Genomic DNA, 26,841 nt, shown 5'->3' with positions numbered 1-26,841 from the left:
TGCAGAAATCATCCGGTCAACACACTGTTTTTGTGTTAAACCACTTCGAAAGTCATAATAAATCATCGCTCTTGAATTTTCTCGAGTCAATTCCATTTTCTCAACGACTAAACAAGTTTGACAAAACCTCGTGACAAGACCGAGAATCTTTTTTTAAATAAATAAATGGTATTCCATCTTTAAAACCAAGGAGTTTTCAATTAAAAAGATTTTAATATGACAGGAACAGTGAAAATATTCCATTCCCGATACTTTTAGTGCAGCCCTCGTATAGTTGATTATCGATAAAGTTCATTATTGAAAACAAGAATAAAACAACATTTTCTGAAAATAAATCGTAGCTAGATCGATTTACCGCCCCCGAAATACCCTGTATACAAAATTTTATGAAAATCGTTTGAGCCGTTTTCGAGATTCAGATTATATATAACTAGTCAGGTCATAAGTATTGTCACACAGTAAAAACTTTTCTTTTAGAATGCTGGCCACAAAAAAGTTTATTGAATTCGAATTTCGAATTGTTCATGAAAATAAAAATGATACTTTTAGAATTTTACTCATTTTCAAATATGGAGTGGACGCTTAAAGAAGACCGTGTTGCAGTTATTGCGTTGCATCGTTGCGGTTACGCGCCAATTCAAATTTTTAACATACTGAAAAATTTGAATATAACCAAAAGATTCGTTTATCGTACCATCAAACGATACAATGAAGACTCTAGTGTTGATGACAGGTCAAGAAGTGGTCGCCCTCGGTCTGTTAGAACTCCAGCAGTGATAAAAGCTGTGAAGGCGCGAATTCAAAGAAATCCCAAACGTAAGCAGAAACTGTTGGCCCTTTAGATGGGGTTAAGCAGAACCACGGTGAAAAGGGTGTTAAATGAAGACTTAGGGCTTCGGGCATATCGAAGAAAAACAGGACATCGTTTGAATGCTCGTCTAATGGACCTGAGACTGAAGAGATGCCGCGCTTTGTTAAAGCGGTACGCGGGAAGAAAATATCGGGAAATTCTTTTTTCGGATGAAAAAATTTTTACCGTAGAAGAGAGCTACAACAAACAAAATGAAAAGGTGTACGCACACAGTAGTGAAGAAGCGAGCAACCGTATTCCGCGTGTCCAACGAGGTCATTTTCCATCCTCGCTAATGGTATGGTTGGGAGTTTCTTATTGGGGCTTAACAGAGGTACATTTTTGTGAGAAAGGTGTAAAAACGAATGCAGTTGTGTATCAAAATACAGTCCTGACGAACCTTGTGGAACCTGTTTCTCATACCATGTTCAATAACAGGCACTGGGTATTCCAACAAGATTCGGCGCCAGCTCATAGAGCGAAGAGCACACAAGACTGGCTGGCGGCGCGTGAAATCGACTTCATCCGGCACGAAGATTGGCCCTCCTCCAGTCCAGATTTGAATCCGTTAGATTACAAGATATGGCAATACTTGGAGGAAAAGGCGTGCTCAAAGCCTCATCCCAATTTGGAGTCACTCAAGACATCCTTGATTAAGGCAGCCGCCGATATTGACATGGACCTCGTTCGTGCTGCGATAGACGACTGGCCGCGCAGATTGAAGGCCTGTATTCAAAATCGCGGAGGTCATTTTGAATAAACTTTAGTGTCATAAGAATCTATGTTTTGTTAAGTTCATTTTGGTATATGAATGGTTACATAATGAATAAACCTGTTTCAATTATTTTACATTAAACATGTGACAGAATTTATGACCTGACTAGGTATATATACATACACAAGAATTGCTCGTTTAAAGGTATATGAGTCATTAACGAACAGTGTTTTTTTTTTTTGAAAACGCAAGTCATATTTACTAATAATGATCATATTATATGTATTTCACGATCACTTTCCTAGCATGTGATTCGTTGTTTTCGTCTTTAAAGTCAGCAGAGGGGACTCACTCATATTCGTACTAATTGCAGAGATGTCCTGGAATTACAAGAGATGTTAGTTACAATTATTTTCGGATGTTATAGTCATGAAGTCGGATACCCGTGATTTTAACTTTTTTGGTAATATAAATGTATGACAATTTGTTTAGATTTTACAAATAAATAGTGAAACTCCTATGACTATTACCAGTGGCGCGCACCCTCTATTGTGCTTAATGTTACCACGAGTAAAACCTTTGCAGTTCCAACAATTGCTGTACAAAAATTCATCACAATGAATGACATACTCAGTCCAGCACAGAAGGAAAGCCCACTGAGTTTCTCGCCGGATCTTCTCGGTGGGTCGCGTTGCCGATCCGGTAGTGAATTCTGATAAGCACTGCTCTTGCTAGGGCCAGTGTTAGCAATACTCCCGGTTTGCTCGCCTACACGTGAAGGCGAAGCTGAAACAGCCTCCCAAGGCTATCAGAATAGGTAGGAAAAAAAATAGAAGGAACACGAATTTGAATTAAAGTGATTTTCAGAAATTATGGATAGGGCTTTATGCTTCTCATACTGCTCATGAGTCATCCATCCTGAATTTAGTTAAACGTGTCAATTGTATTGGGGCAGTGAAGTAAAAAGGAGTGTAAATTGAGTTTATGACATCACTGTCATGGAGTGGAAACATTCTCGGACGATATGCTCATACACAATCTCTCTTGACCAAACCCAACATTAAATATGAAATTCAACGTCAATCCTACTATCAACTTCAAAATCGTTATCACAATAAAATCTAGTTTATTGGTAGGTATTTGCTGTTCGTTTTTAATGTACCAAATAATACAGGAAATATTGCTATTAAAAGAAAAAAACACAATGCAAGAAAACATTCATTCGGTAAACCGGAGACGTAACGACCGTAAAGATTGTTAAACAATAGTCCGCGCGCGAAGCCGACCACCGTCGAGTACCGACATAACACAAGAAAACCACATAGCTCCGTGCAACTTTCCCATCCAACTTCACAAGAAAGTTACGTAAGAATAACATTTCTATGCAAACTCGATACCGATTTACTTATCACGAAATTGACTTGCACAAGTTTCGCGATTCCGGTCACCGGACGACACTTTTGATATCCTCTTTTTATTTATTATTTATCGATAACTGATGATTCATAAGTTGATGCAAGTGTTTTGTTAAGTTTTGTACGTCTTTTGAATTCCAAGTGATTTGTTTACGTCATCATTTTCATTGAATAGAACGAGTGCTAAATGTCGCGTACCTAAACCTAATTTTAAACAATCGCCTTCTACTAAGTAAACATTTAACGGCCGTCTGGTGTAGTGGTAAGTGACATGGTCACTATACAAGGGGGTCGCGGGTTCGAATCCCGCCAAGGGAAGATATTTGTATGATAAATATAAATGTCTTTTCCAGGGTTATGGATGTATATTAAATATATGTATGTGTATAATAAAAATCTTACATTTATATCCGTTATCTGGTACCTGTAACACAAGTTCTCTACGAACTCATCACGGGACCGGTTAACGTGGCGTGATTGTTAGTAAATATTTATTTATTTATTTATTTCTGTGCCGTGTGTGTCAAACTATTTCGTGCTAAGCGTTACTTTAAAATTCAATAGGCGTGAATGATAACAATGTTAAATACTCGATGCCCTATTGCAGTAAGTCAAAGTCCTCTCGAGGGCAAATTTAGACATTAGTCGTGCGTGACTATTTTTATTTGTAAATTCAAAACCTTGCTTTTGTTTAGTATTGGAACACGACAGTACGGTGAGACTTAGTAGAATAATATTTACGTAACGCTTGCCATTGAAAAAGGAAACACGTGACGAAAGTTGAGTTTTCTAGAAGAAAAAAAAACATGCCCGGTAAAAAAAACATTCCAACATAGATACACGGGCGAGTTCAAACTATCTAGTATTTATTTATGGAGCACTAACATGTTATACACACATTTACAATAAACTCCGATTAAATGCTTACACAATTACAGCTATCGAATGTATGTAGGGTGAAACAAGTGGTTCTATGCTTTATATTATATCAAAAAACATTATTAAACGTTATCAGAGTATTTAGATATGACGAGAATCAACTCTGAAGTGGCCCTGTCGTCATCGTGGCCCAAAGGATAAAGCGTCCGGTGCATTCGTACCTATCTAATGATGCACCGGTGTTCGAATCCCGCTGGCAAGTACCAATTTTTCTAATGAAATACGTACTTAATAAATGTTCACGATTGACTTCCACGGTGAAGGAATAAAATCGTGTAGTAAAAATCAAACCCGAAAACTTATAATTTGCGTAATTACTGGTGATAGGACCTCTTGTGAGTCCGCACGGGTAGGTACCACCACCCTGTCTATTTCTGCCGTGAAGCATTAATGCGTTGCAGTTTGAAGGGTGGGCCAGCCGTTGTAACTATACTGAGACCATAGAACTTATATCTCAAGGTAGGTGGCAGCATTTACGTTGTAGATGTCGATGGGCTTCAGGAACTACTTAATACCAGGTGGACGTGAGCTCATCCGGTTCAAGCTTCGGTACAGGGACGAATGATTTTTCGCAACAAAAATAATCTAGAGAACCAGCTTTAGTTAAAGCCGTCACGCATTGAATGAAGGCGAACTTGTCAATACACTTCTTTACTTTTCATCAAATAGGTTTCCTATCTCGGACCGGTCCACCTTGGATTTAAAAGGCACACTTGTACCGCAGGGCCCATATTTGTTAATTACATACTAATGAGACACGAAAACAGATTTCGCAATATAAAAAAGAAAAAAACTAAATCGATTGACCTAGAATTACTATCGCTTTATACATTCGTAATTACTTTAGAGAACTACGTATTATGAGTGTAACTTACAATTTTACAAATAGATAAGCTCAGTCTTGAGTTAACCGGAATTAATTTCAAAGGTTTTTTTGCATGTTCATTTGACATGATATTTATTACTTACTGGTGGTAGGACCTCTTGTGAGTCCGCGCGGATGAACCACCACCCTGCCTATTTCTGCCGTGAAGCAGTAATGCGTTTCGGTTTGAAGGGTGGGGCAGCCGTTGTAACTATACTTGAAACCTTAGAACTTGTATCTCAAGGTGGGTGGCGCATTTACGTTGTGGATGTCTATGGGCTCCAGTACCCACTTAACACCTGGTGGGCTGTGAGCTCGTCCACCAACCTAAGCAATAAAAAAAATAAAATATTATCACAGTTTCATAACGTTTTGTTTTGATAATAACTTATTTATATACAGGTGGAGTTTTACAGATGCATTCAAATTTACGGGCGGCGAGGTGTTGCGGCTCTTAAAATAGAATGTTCGGGAATCGTTTTCGTAGTCGAAACAGACCTATTTATAAACTTATGACCGATTGTAACATAAAATACTATGGACCAAGTGTGAAAAACGCATTAAAAGTACTTAAAATTATGTATATAAATTAACGTTACTGCTGGTAGGACCTCTTGTGAGTCCGCGCGGATAGGTACCACCGCCCTGCCTATTTCTGCCGTGAAGCAGTAACGCGTTTCGGTTTGAAGGGTGGGGCAGCCGTTGTAACTATACTTGAGACCTTAGAACTTATATCTCAAGGTGGGTGGCGCATTTACGTTGTAGATGTCTATGGGCTCCAGTAACCACTTAACACCAGGTGGGCTGTGAGCTCGTCCACCCATCTAAGCTATAAAAAAAAAAACATATTTATCAATTTTAACTCGCTCCTTTTATTGGACAAATGACATTATGTGTAGTAATCATTTAAATCTTCGTTTTTATGTTATTATCTAACGCTTAGATGTATTATTGTAAAAACTCTTTTGTACTCGAAAAGGTTATTAAAATATTCTCAATCAGTCAAACAACTCGATGCAGTGCTGAGTAATCAATCGGTAGATTTGAGGCACAATATTTTAAATGTACCAACAGCAAAATGATGAACCGGCGAGAAAGAATGCTGTCAGCAGTGCATCCATTTCGAAACAATCAATATTTGAAGAATTTTGTTTATGTCGATGGTATTTAAAATCAGCTCATATTTCGGCTCTTAAGCGTTTATAAGCTTTGAGTATTTAAAGCAGTGTTGTCATTACATATAGTTAAAATTATTTCTCCTAATCTGAAGTCGTCGTGGCCTAAAGGATAAGATGCCCGGTGGATACGTATCAAGCGATGTTTGAATCCCGCAAGCAGTTAACAATTTTTCTAATGAATTTCGTACTTAAAAAATGTTCACGATCGATTTCCGCGATGAAGGAATAACATTGTGTTATAAAAATCAAACCCGAATAATTATAATTTGCGTAATTACTGTTGGTAGGGCGTGTTGTGAGCCCGCAGAGGTAGGTACTACCACCCTGCCTATTTCTGCCATGAAGCAGTAATACGTTTTGGTTTGAAGACTGGGGCAGCCACTGTACTGTAAAAACGGAGGCCTTACTCATTTCTCAAGGTGGGTGGCGGTAATTACGTTGTATATACATATCTGTGGCCTCTGAAAACTAATTCACACGCGTTGTGTCTGTCTCTACGTCACTCTACAACCATGGGATGCCGATGCAGCGGCGACGCTACAACTGTCGTGGTCGGCAGGTATTCCGAAGCTCGCCTAGACGCTGACGCCAGCTCATACTCATCGTATAACCGATTGTTTCAGATTCAGATGATATCATCATATACTGCAGTCTTCTGAAAATTTTTGGAACGAAGTTCCTTATGGGACGATGCGGAGGGGTACCCTAACCGGGAAAAAACGTCCGTAACGTAAGATTTTTATTAGTAATGCACACACTGTACGACTTAGCTTTGTAATAACGTACAAAAAATAACATTTTTTTATCATTCATTGACCACGATCTCAGATTATTCGTTTGCGCAATACACTAACACTTATGCAAACAGCCGTGAATGAAGTGTACCACAATAAGTTCGCACGTTACCGAATGACCGTGGGTTGTTGCGAAACCTCCAGTTTTATTTTCTTTATACCTCAAATAGAACTTAAAATTAATATTTTTATAATAAGAAACTTCGTTCCTATCCGGTGTCCCACGACACCACACATCTTTTTTTTTCTTTTCTATTGCCCTTGTAGGCAGACGTGCATATGGCCCACCTGATGGTGAGTGGTTACCGTCGCCCATGGACTTCAGCAATGCCTGGGGCAAAGCTCAACGGCTGCCTGTGAGGTCTGTCTGAAGCAACAATACGCTTTGGGGGAAGGAGTTAAAAATTTCATACTATTTATTTTACGCCTGTCACACCTTCTAGGAAGGTCTGAGTATTAAGTGTTGTAGATGTCGCAAAAAGTGCGTCCTCTATTATTTTTTAGACGGGTCAACGAACTGATGGCCTAACACCATGTTAATTAGATACTATGACGACAATTGAAGTCTATGACTGACTTTGACGATTTTCGGTTGCTGTGGACTTTACTCTCTCTCATTCAGGTATAGCAGATTCCCTGAGCCGCGATATGGTAAGATGTCGTAAAGGGAAATCGATGACGTAACTTAGCAAATGTATTTGTCGAAAAGGCATTAGTATCTTATTGCGCAAAGAAACCAGTATCGACCTTCTATATTTAGATATGACTTTGTATTTTTTTTCTCCTTATTTGCTTTTAACTCCGAGCGTCGCGTTTATAAAATTATTTAAATTTTATGGTGCTTTAAAACTAAATAATTCATTTAAAAAAAGGCTTTTTAATATAAGAGTTTTATTAAAATGCGTTTGATAGAATTTGGTGAATTATGATATTGACTACAAAATATTTAATTTAAGAATATTTAATTTTTTGGTGATTCTAGCAAAATTAATTTATATTTAAATAGTTAGTGTATACGTTCTAGTAAGCAGATCAGAGTTTACCTGCATGTAAAATTATGAGCGATATGTCACATTACATTTTCAAAATGGCTCAAGAGTCTCATGAAATTTCTTTAAAATATTTTATTTCTCCATGACTGTTATGATAAATTCATAAACAAAGATTAAATACTAAAATACCATTAAACAGGGCTATTATTAGCCAAAATATGTATAGCAAAATAGTATTCAAAAGTCTAAACCAGATATAAAATTCATCGTAACATGCAGATATTCAAGAGGAAAAAATAGGAAATTCATATAATTTTACTAGTGCAGAATGTGTACAGGCGCGATTATTATCAGGCAAACTTAATATACCTACTTAAAATAAAAGCTGAATCTATTTCGTTCACGATAAGAATACAAATTTTGACCGTAAAATGTCATACTATCTTACTACGCCGAGATAAGATTCAATGCGTTCTTCCTAGAAGAGACTATGGGCGGTCGACCCTGCTAACGGTAGGTAAGTAAGTAAGTGTGATGTATTTCGTAGAATGTTATATTGCTGTCAGTAAACTTCAGCTTAAATACCCGGTGTTAATTTACACAGATAAGATGATGGATGGTTTCGCAGTATTAAAAATTGTTGTCGAGCTTTACTGACGATGTCAATAAATATTTATCTACAACGGGTGAATTATTAAAAACAAATGAGTTCAAAGAGTTTAAAAACAATTAAATATATATGTAAGTTTTTCAACGAATGTATTAATAATTTTACCGATGTAGTTAAAACCAATTTTAATTAGTTGTCTCTAAAGTGAATTTTTTTATTATTTTACCATATTGAACTTTATTTTATGTCACTAATGATTAATTGCGTTATGGAAAAACAATGTCGGGTTCTGGAATGGACTCCCTTCTTATGTATAATTTTAGTGCACATAGACGCATAGGCTATGCATTTGCTGATGATTAGGATTATCGCAACCGCTTACCATTCGTGTGGAACGTATGCTCGTTTGCTATCTAATGCAATAAAATAATGTAAAATTTTATCACAGTCTCGGTATTATCAAAAATAAAATTAGATAAATGTAAATAATAACATATAACAATATCTGAACGAAATAACGAAAATTTTTGTCAAGAATATAAAAAGGAATCAGCACAGGCAGCAATTTCAGATACAATCTGCGATTAACAAAGAAATGAACTGGAGTGAGTGTTAGCGAAACTATTTTATTCACCTCTTAAATTCACCGGAGCGGAATAAATACACATATGGCGACAGTAAATGTTACTTGCTAGCTGCTACATTGTTACAGACGCTCAAATTTTTCTTGTATGACAACAGCTGTAAACAACGAGACTTGAAGCTTGATATTTTAGATAATATTTAAAAAAAAACCTTTTTTTATAATAAAACGTTTTTCACAAAAAAAAAATCAACTCATCGAAAACTAATTTATACTTTTAGACAACTAGCAATAAAAGCGTGTTTTTTTGTTGTTTTTTTTTAAGTTTTTAACGATGATAGTTCCATAGCAAGGAAAATTCGGTTTTTTTAGTGCATCATAATATGTGAAAAGAGGTTATTAGGTCGTTCTATGATTTATTTCCTAATCTAACCATATCATCCAATGCGTCACCATTAAATATACGGAACTCTCCGTGTCAATTTGAGGAATCAAAGTTTTTCTCAAGTTCTTCTCTCCGATGACAGGATCTGCGACTAGTGATAGGGTTTCAATGTGATGTTAGGGTTAGGTTCCAGAGATGGAACTTGGAAAACGGCTATCGTATCCAAGGAAGGTAGCAGGCGCGTAAACGCCTTAGTACGTGACGCAAGATAATAACGTGTTTACAGTATTAATCCTGAAGATCCTGATCAGAATAATCAGATAATTTTATTAATTCATTGTACTGTCATTATCATCCTTGATGCGATTAAGTGCACCAAGCTTCAAATTAATCCGATACTTTGAAGATAGTGAAAATCGGGTTCATAGATTCCGTTACATAAATAGATACATACTAAGCTAATGAAAGTGTGTTAAAAAAGTATGTAGTTCTTTTGCAGTTTCTAGATAAAATAGAACTTTTTTTTTTGCTTAGATTGTTGGACGAGCTCACAGCCCGCCTGGTGTTAAGTGGTCACTGGAGCCCATAGACATATACAACGTAAATGCGCCACCCACCTTGAGATATAAGTTCTAAGGTTTCAGTATAGTTACAACGGCTGCCCCACTCTTCAACCCGAAACGCATTACTGCTTTACGGCAGAAATAGGCAGGGTACTTACCTGCGCGGACTCACAAGAGGTTCTACCACCAGTAAGTCTTTTTTCAGAATTGTTTTTTAATTGGTGGGATATTATTTCAACTTGAAATAAATTTAATCAACCCTTCTATTTTCTCTATTAAAATATAATACAAAATGGACGGTTCATTAAGGAAAATATACGTTACTTTGTTACAAAACTGGTTGTAAATGGAAATGGAAAGGAGTTGTACTAATTTATGTTTTCTTTCCATTTTTCCTCAAGTTATTTCAAGGAGAATACGGGTAAGATATTCGACCTTACAATTTATACCTCTAATTTGGCATGTTACCAAGATAACAAAATACACAGCCGTTATTATATTCTTCATGATGTATTTATTATGCCTATTACATATCTTTGTTATTATTTTAGGTAGTAGCATTTATTATGGTTAGCAATTTAGCAAGACTAGCCTGAAGTCAATAACAATCTATTGTATTGTTTTTCTTTCATATTTGTAATCCTTTTTCAATTTTCGAATTTTCAATTATTCGAATTGCGAATTGCCCCGAATTCGCCCTCAAGAACCATAAGTTAAAATTGTCTATTTTGTTTTATTTATATACAGTTTTGCTCACAGGTGGAAATTCCACTACATTAACTGACACTTCTCAAGATTTTGATTCGTTCTCCCTTTTGTTTTGACAACAATTGTTTATGTCGTCAATAGCCACTAAAAATCGATCTTGTCGGTCGGCGTGTCTATTTTATTTATAAAATATTTGTCTTTAGCAAAAATAAATCGATTTACGAAAACGTAAGCATTCTAGAATACGAAAGAAGCTTTCGCCCGATTCCGCTTTTGTTTTACATAGACGATGTTTAATGCATATTGATCGCTTGTTTGTGGGTTTTGCAGTTTAATCCTCGTGATCGAGTGAAATTCCTTATTTCGGGAGGTGGATCACGTCTGCCTGATCAGAATTGAGGTCGCTATCCGAACTCAGTGTTCGGAATACTTAATGAATGGATGATGTCTGTGACGGATTCGTTGGATACGTGGAAAATACTTTTACAAGTTTCATTATTTTGGGAGTATTTTAAGTAAAATTGATCTATTTTGTTATTCTAGAACGTAGTCAAGATCGTCTATCTTAATAGTTAAGATCTTAATTACTCAACATACAGCACGAATGACATCTGCGTCAAAAAACAACACAAAAACATTAGACACTAAGCTGTAATGTTTTTTAAAGTTTAACTTTAAGCCTAATCTCTCAATAAACAAACCAAACATTGCTTATCTGTTTTCATAGTTTTTTTTCTTTCTCAGTTATTGAAACAACGATAAGCCAAAATATTATACAATAGATTTGGTTGAATGGTTTTATCATTTTTAAATATATTAAACAGCATTCTCCATTTCAAATAAATGGGACGGTCGGATCAAGCGATAAATGTTGATAAACCACGTTATCTCCTGACCTATATATTGAAGGACATTGTGTACAAGAGACAAGAGTATAAAAGCGTTCAGTACTGTTTAGTGAAGACATGTTTTTGTTTAAAAGACGTTATAGGTATACCTTAAATAATTTGACATATCATCATCATTATCCTGCCCTTCTCACAGTCACCTGGGGTCGGCGCAACATGTTTTCTCCTTCCATACTCTTCTATCATGTACCATTTCTTCGCTCACTCACCTCTTACCCATATCGTCTTTCACTCAATCCATCCATTTCTTCTTAGGTCTACCGCTACCTTTATATCCTTCCACATTCATAGTTAACATTCTCTTACCAACCTCATTTTTATTTCGTCTCGTCACATGTCCATACGTATTCCATATGTATTCTATCCATTCTCGTTACTCTACACATCCATCGCAACATTCGCATCTCTGCTGCATGCAATCGCCTTTTATCCGCCACTTTGGTTGTCCAACAAGCTGATCCATACAAGACGGTAGGCCTTATTAAGGTCTTATATATTTTCCCTTTTAGGGGAAGAGGAGGAAATAATTTCACATAGTCGTGACTATTTGAGTAGTTAAAGACCAACAACTCTCTCTCTCTTCAATCGGTTCATTGCTGAGGATCGTGACTCTGTCCGATTCCATCAACTAGCTATCTCCATGGATCCCGTTCTGTAGCTTGGTGGAGTGCGTCGCTGACAGGTATTTTGCGTTCCTCCGCTATTTGGTCCGACCATCGTTTGGAACCTCTACCCCCCTTTTTTTTAACGCTGGGGAATCCGTTTACGGATACCCGGTCGAGAGGGGTAACAGACCGGGTTATGTCGGACTCCAGCGCCTCCAGAGAAGAAGAGGGAGAAGAGGAAGACCAAAAGACCTCCTCTTCTTCCAATTCCTACCGGGAAACTACGCCTTGAGAAAAGCGCGCGAGGCGCTGCGCGGCGTCAACCGACTACCGACTAAACCCCATCGAGCTCCACCACTCCGACTCCACGAAACCTACGGTACCGCACAATGCGCGCCGAAGGTTCGCCGTCGCCGGTACCCATCCTGACAATAGGACGGGATTCCATCTACCCCTAGGCGAGGGAAACCTCTACCTAAAATCGAGGGAAGAAGACCAACTACATACGACAGAATTCGACACATTCGACACAATAGAATTTACAAAAACGATTTCTCAGCACATGTCGCATGTTAAATTATTTACAACAATAAATGTCAAGTGATTCTAAACGAAGTAACATACGCGCGTTTTCACTTCAATTAGCATAAATGGTTTATGTGCGATGGTCGTATGTAGACAATACTGAGTACAATTTATACCGTTTGTCCTTAGGTTTTCTTTAAGAAGTATGACTCTATAAGTGTATAAATATACAAAAACTGACGCTAAATGGTAAATCACGTACAGATATTCTCAACTAATGGCTCAGTAAGAACATAAGTAACTATAATAGAGATTTTATATGTAGATTCAATATTTTTTTAACATATGATATAATTTTTCGCAGTTATAAGAGTTGAGAGTTACAGAAGAACATAGGCAACAATGTAGATGTGCCACTCCTTTTCAAACATCCGGACGTCTTGCTTTGGGTGAGTACTCCAAGGTTCATACGTGAGTTGTAACGCGACAGAGCCTTTAGTCGGCTCAACGCGTAAGCGGAAGTCCGGCGATTTCCTCTTGACGGAAAACATTAAGAAGGCTTCACTAAAACCTCACTCAGATTTTGTAGGTTAGATTTCGCTACCCGTTTTTACATTGTAAAAGTCGGGCGTGAACGCAATATTGTTATGCGGGCTAGTATTATTATTAAATCAATGACAATTCTCGGAACCGACGAAAAAATTATTTACCTATGAAACCTCGAACGCGCAGTACCTACTAATTTCCTACTTACATATGTAAAATCGTTATGATCATACGCGTAATTAACTCGGTCAACTCATAATGATTACGCGGCTAATTGTGATCGGATCAGACGCGTGACTCAAGAGAGGTCAAGGCACGTCACTCCGACTTGTGGATGGCTAAGATTAGCGATGACGCATTTAGGCAAGACTCGGTCACTACCCCATACTAAAAAACAACTCGCTCACGTGCGAATCTATACGATATACGAATTACTGAAGCTAAAATAAAAGGCGGGAACCATCAAAAGATCTTCGCCTCCAACTTTTTAAGCGTATATTTTTCAATAGCTCCCGCCAAGCTGTTTCGTGTACACGTCTGCTGTGTATAGAAGCTAAACCAGCTAAGGCTTTCACACGGCGGAACAGAGATTTTTTTCTTTGACCGGGCAATTCTATTGAGAGCTCGGATTCACAATACCGCAGCCAACGAACAGCCGACGAGTCAATAAAGCCGGAACCCGGAAACACGTCGTTTCTTAAGCGCTAAGAGTTTTATAGCTGCATTTGCGATTTTGTTTAACTTTAACTATTGAAACAATTCAAAAATTAGCATATAAAAACAACTGATAATTACTATAAAAATAGTAAATACAACATAATAATAGTATAAAAAATAGTAAATACAACTGATAAGTACTATTATTCTACGGGATCTTACGATTATTTGCTCAATAAGAGAACGACTCAGCACTGGGGCGTATAGACACCACAACGTGAATATCGCTGATAGACACGATGTTGAAGTCTCGACTGTATTGTATTTTTATTTTCAGTAAGCCCCAATATACTACACAACGACTGATAAAGCTTGAGTCCCAAATACAAGTACAATTTTCTGGTTTCATATTCCCGGTCTGATAAAATAAAGCTTCTCGTTCACTATATATTTAACTGGTCTTCATCGTTCTGCCAATAAAATGTTATATTAGGGTTCCCATACGCAAGTAGTCAAAAACAGAATCCGTATATATGTACACACAATTCGCATTGTAGGCAAATTTCGAATATTACAGATTAGTGTATAGAAGTTTTAAAAAAAACTAGGTAATAACTAACCCTCCAATATATTTTTTCCAATATTTCCGAATAACAGTTTGATTAAAAAGCTTTGATGGGTGAATTAGCTCCTGCATGTTTGGTATTAAATGGTTATCATAACCCATAGATCAGAACTTAAAGATGCTATTCACTTTGAAAAGTGAGGTCTATTATAACGACTGTCCCATTCTTCATGGCAGAACGTTGCATCGCGTCGGAAATAGACTGGATGGTGGTGTCTAGCCATCGGAACTTATAGACACGCACTACTACCAGTTAATATTCAAATTGATTAATTTTGCGGAATTATTACACAGCGATAATTCCTTTATCATGGAAGTTAAGTACATATTTAAATAAAATAAAATTGGTAGCGGTCTGCGGAATTTGAACATCGGCATAGTCGATCGATACGAGTACTACGTCTTATGCGTTAGACGATTTCAATTGAGATTTAGAGGGAATACCACCGATAGAGATATATGTCCAAGCAAAAATGTAATACGTCATAATTACTAGTTTCTTTTGTTACTCAATAGTGGTTTAAATTTAAGGCCCCTGAGATTTCTTTGTTTGAATAGGTTACGTAACACGTTGTCTGTCGATGCCAGAAAAGTTTCGTTTGAAGACTTTGAGTACGTCGGGTTTAATTACAGCTTTATTAGGACCGTAACTAGATTTTTAAGCGATCAATTGTAATATGACGTTACGACATTTTTTTAATTTGATAACGGTGTATTGTGGTTATAGCCACCAGACAACCTTGAAAGATTGATTGTGGTGGGCAAGGTAGAAGGGAAAAGACCCACCGGCCGGCCACCGAACCGTTGGTCAGATCCGATAACTGCGCTCACTGGACTCTCTGTTATGAACGCCCTGAGAGAAGCCGAAAACCGAAGTAAATGGAAGCTGAGGGTACAAAGAGCCACGAAGGGCTTTCAAGGACACGACCTTCAGCAATGAAGTATTCGACTAAGAAGAAGAAGTGATTATATCATAGTCTTTTGTTTTCCATATTGTATTTGACTTACTAGTGCTAATATCAGTAGCGTAAAAGTGATTCTCATTTAGGTTACTGTTGTCTTCTTTCGTTCTCGCTTAAAATTTGATCAGTGGCCAACATACGTTAGGTAAGTATTTTCCTACGGTATTGTTATTATAATTCATTGTTTTTACACCACAAACAGTACTGATAAATATTCAGTAGCGTATCATGTACACTTTTTGTTTAGGTTTCTTTGATGTTCAAGAGATGTAGTTTTAAAAAAACCATGAAATATTCACAAGGTTCGTTGTGTTGAAGGTTGTGAAACCGGCAGAGATATTTAGGCGTAGAAAATATGTTAGCAAAACAGAGAAAAACGCAGAAGTGAATTTCTTGGAGTATTTTAAAGGAATTAAGAAGGAACATCATTGGTTCATATGGCTATTTTTTTGTATTCGTCACATAACAGAATTAATATGTTCTTCTTTTTTACAAGTCTTAGACAACATTAATACTATTTTGACGATTTAATCTCGCCTTTATTATTTTCAACTGAAATCTGAAATCGTCACGACTGAATCCTGACCACGAAACCTATAAAATAATCGAATTGTGGAAAATAATAAACACTAGATTCAACCGTAAAAGTAATATGCAAATATTTATAGTAATAACAATAATACTATAAACATGAGACCTTAGAACTCATGTCTCGAGGTGCTTTTTTTCCACCGGCCGGAAAATGGCCGGATCCCGCGCGCGCTGTCTCGAGGTGGGTGGCGGCATTTACGTTGTAGATGTCTATGGGCTCTTAACCACTTAATACCAGGTGGGCCGTGACCTCGTCCACCCAACTAAGCAATAAAAAAATTCACCTTTACATTTTGTACGAACCTACTTTTTTGTTTCATAATATTTCTTTTCTTTCTCAGTGGATGTCTGCAAGAAATCGCTTTGAGCGATAAGACTGTCTATCATATTATTATTATAATGTAGGTAATTTATTGCTTTCGGTATGCAATAAAGTAATAAATACTCTACTCAACTAAATATTAAAAAACTTGATCGTGTTTTATTTAAACTTCTAATACAAAATCACGTCTATAAATTGGTGATCGTATTTAAATGCGTAAAAACATAACTGGAATTCAGTCCAAGGCAAAATATCGTATTCATAGGGTAGATTGCTTCAAATATACGGTATAATAGAGACCATGTTAGATTGGAAGCTGTGTCATTATGTAAGTGAACGTCCTCAAATCGCTAAAGATTCACTATATAACGTGATAAGCACTGTATTCCCACAATGTATTATGTATGAAGAGATAATGTAAGCTCGTTGTAATCCCAGACTCACGGCCCGGAACAAATGAAGAATGAACGAGCATTTAACAAAGTTCACTGAACCCGATATCGAATGTTTTTACAGGTGTAATATTATTATCAGAAACATTTAATTTTGATAATACCGTTTATTGATTATGTTAATTCACAACACATTCAAATATAAAACAAATCTGGACGAGTCATTATGTAAACAGTGATATGTATTTTGTTTTTTTTTGATTGATTAGCTTGATGAAGACCTGTTAATGATTTATTTTTAATGATCAGTTCAGTATTAGAAAAAAAAAATTGCCTTCGATATTTCAACGCAACATCAAAGTTACATCATCCTGCCAGGAACACAATCTTTCAGTGTTCGGATTATATTTGCTAAGTATTCACGCACTGTTATATAGCCGAAGGGCATATTCCAACAACTCTGTGACTGCTAAGTGAGTTCACGGAGCTCAACCTGAGGGAATGTGCTAAAGCTGGCCCTAGCCAGAAAAGTTATTCTCAGAAACTACCACCGGATCGGAATCGCGACACACTGAAAAGATCCGGCGAGAAACTCAATGGGTTAATTCTGTTTGGACTTCGTTAACTGCTCAGTATAAGCCGGGCCGTGAGCTGTGTGCCTACTATGAAATTTATGGACATTTTAAGTTCTACAGTAGTAAATTAGATGGCGCTGGTTTTATTCATTACGTGCGTAGTAAGCAGCTGCCCGGCATACATATATCTAATTGTACTTTTTACCTGACTGCCGTTGAAATTCAAATAGTGATATTGTATCAACCTGCGCGACGTTAACTATATGTTCAAATTATTTTTCATTTGAAGACTAATGTACATTTAATACGGTTGAAGCCAATTAATGGATGTTTAACGTCTTAAAAGCATGCGTGGTGGGTTTAATTTAAATTCCATTTGCAATCTTGATCAAAATCGTAGAGCAGAAGCCTCGGGCAAATTGTTTACAACGCCGGAATGCGTCAAGCGTAGAAAGCTTTGTTACCACTGCTAAACCTTATAGGGAACAATATTTATGTAACAATGTAACAGGGAAGTGAATTTGCATTAATCGCGTCGTATCGTTTACTCAATACATTAATTATACAACTCGCTGTAAACTATGCAGGCGCGCCTATCTGTAAATGAAAATTATTGCGAAATGTAAACACAAGGTTTGGTTGGTCAAAAACTGGTATTTTTGATTTCAAGTACGTTCGTGTTATTGAACATTTTTTATAACCTAACTAGCTCACCCGGCAGACTTCGTAGTGCCTCAATCGATCGATAAAAGACCGACGGAGGACACATCAAAGGAAAAACAAAATTGTTATTTTCATTTAATTCCGAGCATTTTCATATTTATCTACCTTTTACACCTTCTCTGGACTTCCACAAATAATTCAAGACCAAAATCAGCCAGATCGGTCCAGCCGTTCTCGAGTTTTAGCGAGATCAACGAACAGCAATTCATTTTTATATATATAGAAGATAGAAGATTACTTAACATAAGTACAAAAAAACTTGGCCTAACTTTAGTATAAAAACAATATCAGATGACTAATATTAATAAAAATTCTACAAAAAATTTGTAAATCGAACAGTTATTAATTATTATTGTTCACATCGAAATACCCACGGACGCGATTCAATGTTCTTTTGGATTATAGTTTTGTTGTGAAATAAAAAAAAAAACATGTGTTCTTGGCCTAGATTAGAAAACGTTTGTCCATTATTTTTACAGACGTATTGCATTTAAAACATGTTGACATTAAAATCGTTTTATTTTTGTAATCACAATTTGCTGCGCACGCTAGCTGTGCGAAGGATTATGGATCTATTATTTTCGAAATAGCGGTGCTTATTTATTTTTAACTAGAGGTCCAGCAGTAGTCGTAATTCGACTATAATTAATTGGAATTGTAAGTTTGTAAACTATTATCATTGTATTTTATACTTCTATAATCACAAATTTCGCCAAGACTACACTATAAAAAATATTAAACCAACAATATTTAATCTATTCTCAATTTGACCACAGACGTCAAGAACAAAAGTTTGACAATAAATAGTATGCATGCGTGTGTGCGTCAAATACATGGTATGTAGTGTGTGTAATGTTTTCTTTATTGATTTAATGTATCTTTTATGCATATTTAAAAAAAAAATTAGCATTGTGTACTTCTCTATATTCCCTATAAGTGTGGAAAATTTCATACTCCTCCATCCGCGCAATTTTCGTAAAAAGGGATGCAGTTTTTGCTTCACGTATTAATATATAGATGATTATGCAGGGATGATTCACTAACAATTTTCTCCATTTTTAGTATTATATTATAAATAAATTACAAAATAGAATCCAATGAATATATTTTTTTACATAAATCCAAGCATATACTTACCCGAAAACGTTAACCTACCGTAGTAGGAAAAATGAGTTACTAGTCGCATTATGAGTGAATTGTTGATAAGTTTATCAAACGTGAGTACAAATTCATAATACAACGATAAAATATATTCTTTTTCTCGCTACCCCGATTAGATACGCTACCAGCGATAGTGAAAGGAACGTAAATGACACATCTAAATCGGTTCAAGTAGATTCGTCTTCATGCATATACAGGAATGTGGGTAATCCAATTTCCATTACTATTTTCCTATCGCATGCTTTATCTAGATTGCATTGTGTGTTTTCGTTTGTTGATTTGATTGGAGCAACGTGAATTCCAATTGAAATCTTTTCGTTTATTATGATTCTTAACTTTCATTGTTGCATCTGTGGAACGTTCAGTTCTCAATTCAAACTATTGTTCGCTTATTACTATTGCTGTGTTATGAATATTAAAAGTGATTACTTTTTTTCATTTCCATAAAAATAAAACATTTGTTTTCTACGCGAAATGGGTGTTTAATAGGTTAGAAGTCACGTTTACAAAGCTTGCAAAGGTGCAAGTAATGAAAACAATGTTTATCTTGTAATTACGTTAGGGATACTGTACGTAGTAGCCATAACGTGAATTCTACCGACAAAATTTCAACTTATTTGGAATGCAAGGTTTACAAGGCCAACAATAAATCCAGCACCGATACTCAAAATGGAATTAGGGAAACAAGGAAGGAGACAGCTATGTAGGAAGGCCGGTAGAAGAGAATAACTATTAAAGACGTGTGAATAATGAATTTCTTTTCAAGCATAATAGTTCAAGGAAAGTGTCGATATCGATCTTATTTAAGAAAAATTTTCAACATCGTAATATTTTGTCATTTGCAAGTCAATACGTCGGTGCTGACACAAAACTCTCCACGACAAATTACGACGCTTCGCTCATAGATTAAAATCTAAATCAAAAAATGACGTGAGACGGTCACGCTTATAAACATACAACATTAGAATTCATAGAGAGGATATTTGAATCGTTTATCGGTTATATGGTAAGAAAACGAGTGTTCTCTAACAGTTTTCAAATGTAAACAAACTAGGGAAATGTTGTATGTGTCCTCAATAGGAGGTACGCACGTATCTTGAAACCGTTTCGCGAGTAGGGTAATTTGTTGCTACTACCTAACTGTGCGCAAACACTGTATTATTTAAACATAAACGTTCTAAATTCCGTTACAAATTAAAAGTGAGATTTTTATCTTTTTCAGAACATCTAAATTTTAGTACATATATAAATAAATGTGTACTTATAACAATATTGTTCAATTTACAAAAATAAAAATCGACGAAGTAAAAGAAGCACCAAAAGAAGAAACATAATTGTTTCTCCCTGTGGCACATTGCGATGGATATACTATTGGAAACGAACCGAGGAGGGTTGACGTCCGACAGGTGGCTGCTCGTGAAATTCTTGCCAAATCCCTATGCGGCATAATAAGAGGACTTGCTGCACTATCCTCACATAGTGTGGGACAAGCTCAAGAAGAAAAATATTCCAACTTCATATTTAGACACAATGACTTTATTCTTAATTATAATATTTTTCATTGCTTTAATTGCAATTATCTACTGCGTATATCTTAGGGGCGGTATCAAATGTTTGTCAGATTTGAAACAAGTTACTGTCGGCTTTATGAATGAAGATTTGAATTCCTCAGTTCCTTACCGGAGTTTTATGACAGTGGATGAAATGAAGGCCAAATACAAATGAGACTCAAAATTTTTTTTGATTATTATAATTTCAAAGGGCAAAGTATTTTATTTGGGATGAAAACATAAGATTTACAGTCTGAATGATTTTTTACCGGAAAATGTTGACATTGTTAAGTTAGGAAACCAATTTGTGTGGATTCCTATAAAATCACACATCCATCAAGTACCTACAAAATTTGTCATCGAATTCTTAAATGTCGTAATCAATGACGGCTTAAAGTGGTCCAAACAAAATGGTGATTTAATGCGAGAATGATGATAATTGAATGAACATGTTACATTAAGATTATTTGAAAGGTTAATTAATATATTTTAATATAACATGTCGAGGTTGAAGGAAAAAAAATAAAAGGTCGTCATACGTACGTCCTTTCAGGAATTATATCAACATAATTTGACACTATTTTCAATGTTGCTATTTATGAAAGTTCCGATTATAATTTAAGCATTAAATATAGTGTTACAATTTGTATCAAATTTAATAAAAAATTAAAATACGAATTCTTTTTTAATTGGCATAAGCATTACCTTATATTGAAAAAAAAAGTATTTTAGAGATGAACTGTTCAAGTATAATTTGGTAATAACTTTAATCCAGAAAAAGTTTTATTAAATGAGGTCGTGCGCATAGATGGATGCCTCTCAATATTTTGAGTTACGGTTGTCTATGTAATGAGTCATCGGAATGTGTGTAGATGCATCGTAACCTTGTTCCGAGGCAGTAAAATAGTTTATATTCGGAGGCATCTTGTTTATAATCTTAATGACGTTAGTAGCAAACAGGTTGCCATACTCGAATCGGTTAGATGTAACGTGTAAAGGGCTTCTTACTGCATAGTTAATGAAATTCATAGATAATACACATAAATTAGTTATAGATAAGCAACTCAAGCACTCAACAAAAATGTTTACGGGCGTCGGCCACTAGATGGCTTCGCTTCAATTAGTTTCTCATTACTCATGTAGATGGCAGTAAAATGTTACCTATCCTATATTTTATTTTGAATGAAGGATTTTTAATGTAAATTTTCAGAAACCGCAAATTAAGACTTGTATGATTTATTATTTTTTGTGTTTACTTACACAATAATTAAATGCCTTAACTTTAACAATATATAAGTTTAGGGGCATCCGCTACAAGATGTAGCTAGTTTCCATACAAAAAAAATATTTGTCTTAAAGTGTCGCAGTTTCCGCACCCTGATGCTATTTAACAATTCCTTATTACTAGTGGTCCCGCAGTAGTCGACTATAATTAATTGAAATACTTATAGTTTGAACATTATTATGGTTCTATTGTCAAAGACTATTATACTCCTATAATCACAGATTTCGCCCAGACTATACTATAGACAAATAATATTAAAGATAAACCATATTATAATAACCTATTCTCAATTTGACCATAGACTAAGCAATAACAAAAGTTTGACAGTTAACAAAGAGTATATATATGTGTGTATATTTAAAAAAAAAAGAGCATTCTGCACTCTTTCTCTGTATTCTCTACATATAAGTGTGGGAAATTTCATACTCCTCCATCTGCGCAATTTTCGTAAAAAGGGGCACAAAGTTTTTGCTTCACGTATTTACAGCTTACAGCATAGCTTTTGCTTAATGCATAGAAATGTCATAACGCAGCATAATAAATATAACCTACTATTAGGATAAACAGTGATATGCAGAGCTACACATAGGCAGTGCCCACCAGGAGTTAAATAGCTATCAGAACATAAAGCAATGTAAATTACATAATCGTATTGTACGTATAATAGATTCGCGGTAGATATAGGCTGGTTCGTGATACCGACCCATGCGGGCTCCTCATAACCCCACCACCTAATATTGGCTTTTGTTTATTCAGTAATATCAGAGTTTGCCTTTTTCTCAATGACGCCTTTCTTCAAAGAAAACATCACCGAGTGGTTTTATTACAATCTACTCCATTAATTATCACACTTTGTAATGAAATGCTTCGAATTTACCTACGGTTGACTTCCTCTATCTGTGCACTGATTTTATTATGAAATAATCTGGTTAAGTTATGGGTTCATACATATTTATGAAATTCTATCTTACAAGGTCTCGTTTATCAACCTGATAGTTAATAGCACAAGAAAATTAATTTTTAATTAAAGAGGAAACTTGACTTCGTTAACTTCAGCTAATTTTTTAGTTTGATTATGCTAAAAAGAGCTTAGTAGTAAAGGAACAATTTAGTGTTTTGGATTTTTTTTGTTTCTATACAAGAAAACAAACATTTAAATAGTACCTACCCGCTCGTCAGATTTTACTTGAAGTGTAATTTAATAATATTAAACTACAATTTTTCGTCACTTTACTTTTTATACACAAAACATGAATATTTGGTAGTTCACTAGAAAATCACTTAAATAAGTAAACGCGTAAGACGGAACGTTCACATCGACGGGAATACTCCACGGAACTAAAGTTATTTTGTCGACACCGCCGACTCGGCGCGGCCCGAGCTGACATCGCGTCTAAGTATCTACGCGATTGCATCGTTTACCATGCTGTAGATCATCGCTTTTCCTGGCACGTTTTACATCAATACCGAACTAAAAACGCAGTGGATTTCGGAGAAGGGTAATGCTCGACGGAATCAATACGATGTTGTGTTGTTGTATGTCGACGAGTGACGAGGTGTAAGGAGGTGCTCTGTCAGACGGGATTTCTCGCACGTGAACGAATTTGATTCGAAAATAAAATTGTAATATCAGGTGAATTTTTGTCGAAGAATGTATTAAAGTGCCATCTTAATGTGAGAAATTATCAAATAAAAACGATTTGCTAGTAAAAATGAACACTGTATTGGTCGCAACGTTCACTGTACTCTCTGCGATAGTATTGCTGTGAGCTTCACCACGGGAAATTGTTCTAGTGAAAATTTTGTCTTGCGGTCGTGCATACTCGTAATCTAAGACAGGACTAGGAAGAGAAAATCATCTACAATATATAAATACTATAATAGTAGACTAGAACCTGAGCATTTGCAAGACGGGACCCGACAAGCCAGAGACGGGTTCCGCTAGCTTTTCATCTTCAACCCATGTACCGTCCTTCAGGAATCCTCATATACCTCACACACATATGAGTCGTCTATTATCAAAGGTGGCAATCTGTGCATTTGGACAAAAATTTTTTATTGATATGTCAATACGGATTTATTTGAATATAATCGTCTCCTTCAAAGAATACGGTTCAAAACCTGCTTTAAATGAAGATTAATAGTTAACCTGTTATTTATCTAAGATGTCGTTCCGAAGAGTTTTGTGACTGCCAATGGAATACAAAGTCAATAATTCGTTTTTCTGATTTACCAATCATTGTCCAAAAGTCAGATTGCCGCCTTTGATAATAGTCGACTCATATACCTCGATCACTTTAAAGACGTGCATTGACAGATCGAATTTTTTACTCCCTCCTTGAAAGGACCTGACCCGCTTATAATTGTTGTTAATAAGAATGTTCATCTCCCAATCAAGTGCTTAGCTTTCAACTTCACGAAGACGACGGCGGAGCTATGTCTCTTGATCATTTCGACTTGATTTTCATCTACGGTACGTTCTTTGAAATGAGTTTACCACGCGTTGTCAGCATTAGAAATGGAATGAATGAACAATGAGATCGAAGATTGGTTTCACAGCGCGAAACGCTGTTAGGTAACAGTGTTTACCCTTGACATTGCAGAAGTTCTGAGACCATGATCACTTTTGATTGAATTGCTGTTAACGTGTGCCGAGAAGGCTGGACACTAAAGATATCGGACCGAAAACAAATCGATGTTTTTGAGATGTGGTGCTGGCGAAGACTGCTCTCTCCGTGACTAGCTGGAATAGCCCCTTTGGTTAAAATCGATTAAATAGAAAAAAAAAAGAATGCGCCTTATTCTCGACGGACGGTTCGACGTACTAACGTCTCAATTCTAAAACAACTGAAGATTGACAATCAGCAGCTCCTCTCTACAATATTCCTTTATATGGTATTCCGATACTTCGGTCATACAGCACAACGAATAATCTGGAAAAGTGCATAGTTACTGGCAGGCAATGTAGATGCTAAAACCTTCAAGAAAAAGCCTAGGCTTTTGTCAGATCCACCGAGTCTGAAGAATCCAAAATGCCAATGCTTCAGGCCGTCCTCGAGGCCGAAAATCGCAGCAAGTGGAGGTGTTGCTGCAGCGTTTCCGTCGAAGCCACGATCCTGATTGTTGAGGGAATGACTCGAGGAGGAAGATTAAGTAGTACAAAAATATTAGGTTAATATCAAAATCGGTTTGTGGTGATATGATTGATTTATAACCATTTCCAACAACCACCATAACTTGATTAATAATTTTATCGGGTTTAGTCTCACATAATATTATGATAAATTATAAGTATTTTATAACATGTATTAAAGCAATGCATTTCAAATATGTCCGTTAAAACATTAAAGTATTTGCGGACTAGTGCAAACACTGGTCTCCGGGTAAGGCGACACTGTTTGCTGTTTCACGAACTCATCAGAATATGGGCTTTGTTAGCACTACGTGCCCAGTTTCGTGGGAGCACAATGTGGGAAGTCAACTATTTCATCACTGTAAAATTGTTCTAACTGACCATAAAACAAATTTTGTTGTTTTAAAAATATAAGTGAACCGTTTTAGGACCGGTTTTTTTATGGAATACTGCGTTAGTTAGTATTTTTACGGGCTTTTACTGTTGTAGATATTTTCGGGGCCAACATATTGTGTTTTTTAATAGAAACGTCTTTGGCACGGCTTTTAATATAACGAACTATTTTTGAAATATAGAACGCAAGTGAAGTGTAAAAATAAAGGTGTATTGAGTTCGCTCTTCCGTTCAGTGGGGTCACTTCCTGGTTTGTCAGGGGTACGGTCAGTAAATCCGATTACCTCCATATCGATCGTGCTTATTCTAGCGTTTAAACTTTATAAGCGCAGCTTAATATCGCTGAAACAAAATGAGGATAATACCGCATCGGTAATGAACGAACTATGCGTCGAAGACACAGATCGAAGAAGACACGTTTGCATACTTGTTCGAAATGCGGATGTGATGACGAGAACGATTTAAAAAATCCACACTTAGGTGTAACCAAGGTGAAAAACTCCATAAACATTTCAAATGTTCGACATCATGAATCTTTAGAACTAAACATTAATGTAATTTATCCAATGCGGTACTTCACTTGAATACTCGTATGCGGATAAGCCGCGCTTTGTTGGTCGAAATTGTTTGTTCGCAAGATCAGAATAATATTTATTGTTCCAACATTTCAGTATACCGGATCAATTTTTTTTTTGTCTGGATTAGATGGACATACGCGGTCACGCATCACAAGTCCGTAAATATCCCATAAATGTCCAGTCTACGCAGTCTAGCGCACGGGGTTGAACATTACCATTGAATTAGCAAATTCATAGATAGTGTTAATTTGAATTTAATACATGAGTAGTTTCGTGGACTACACTTTTTTACTTTTTTTATTTTAGTCGTAGATCCGCAGTCAGCAGTTGAATTAAATGTAATAGACACAGAAACAATTTCGTATTAGTAATATCATTTGCTATGTAACTTTGACATCCAACAAAAAGACAATTTCCAAAGATCTTTAAAAGACGATAGCTTTGTTGCAAAATCAGATTTTATATTTTATTTTACAAATCATGTATTTCACTTCAAATCTCATCAATCTCTGTCTACCATGAAAATCAGTTTAGTAGTTCCGGAGAAATCCGCGACTAAACAAAGAGACATACAGATAGAAAATAATTACAAAAATTTATAGCTTATGTTCTAATCTTTAGTTAGTCCTTTTCTATTTTTATTACTTTTCTTCTATGTATGGGCACACCGTATTCTGCTATTTTTATACGTCTATTGTTGTCCTTCATCGTAA

The 26,841-nt window shown here is 36.0% G+C and overlaps 1 protein-coding gene across 2 annotated transcripts in view; it reads right to left on the bottom strand.

Annotated features, from left to right (window-relative positions):
* LOC101740740 (uncharacterized) overlaps positions 1-26,841 on the bottom strand; it is a 58,620-nt gene that overhangs the window by 17,175 nt on the left and 14,604 nt on the right. Inside the window, exon 1 of one of the 2 annotated variants that reach the window (XM_021350530.3) lies at positions 23,193-23,368. The exons of the other annotated variant lie outside the window; for it this stretch is intronic. The gene's annotated coding sequence lies outside the window, so the exon portion shown is untranslated. Of the gene's footprint in view, positions 1-23,192; positions 23,369-26,841 lie in introns of those variants that run through there. 2 annotated transcript variants of the gene reach the window in all.

The sequence above is a fragment of the Bombyx mori genome, chromosome 5, assembly GCF_030269925.1.
Source record: "Bombyx mori chromosome 5, ASM3026992v2".
Lineage (NCBI taxonomy): Eukaryota > Metazoa > Arthropoda > Insecta > Lepidoptera > Bombycidae > Bombyx > Bombyx mori.
The sequence above is the reverse complement of the archived record's forward strand: the minus strand, read 5'-3'. Positions and strand labels throughout refer to the sequence as shown.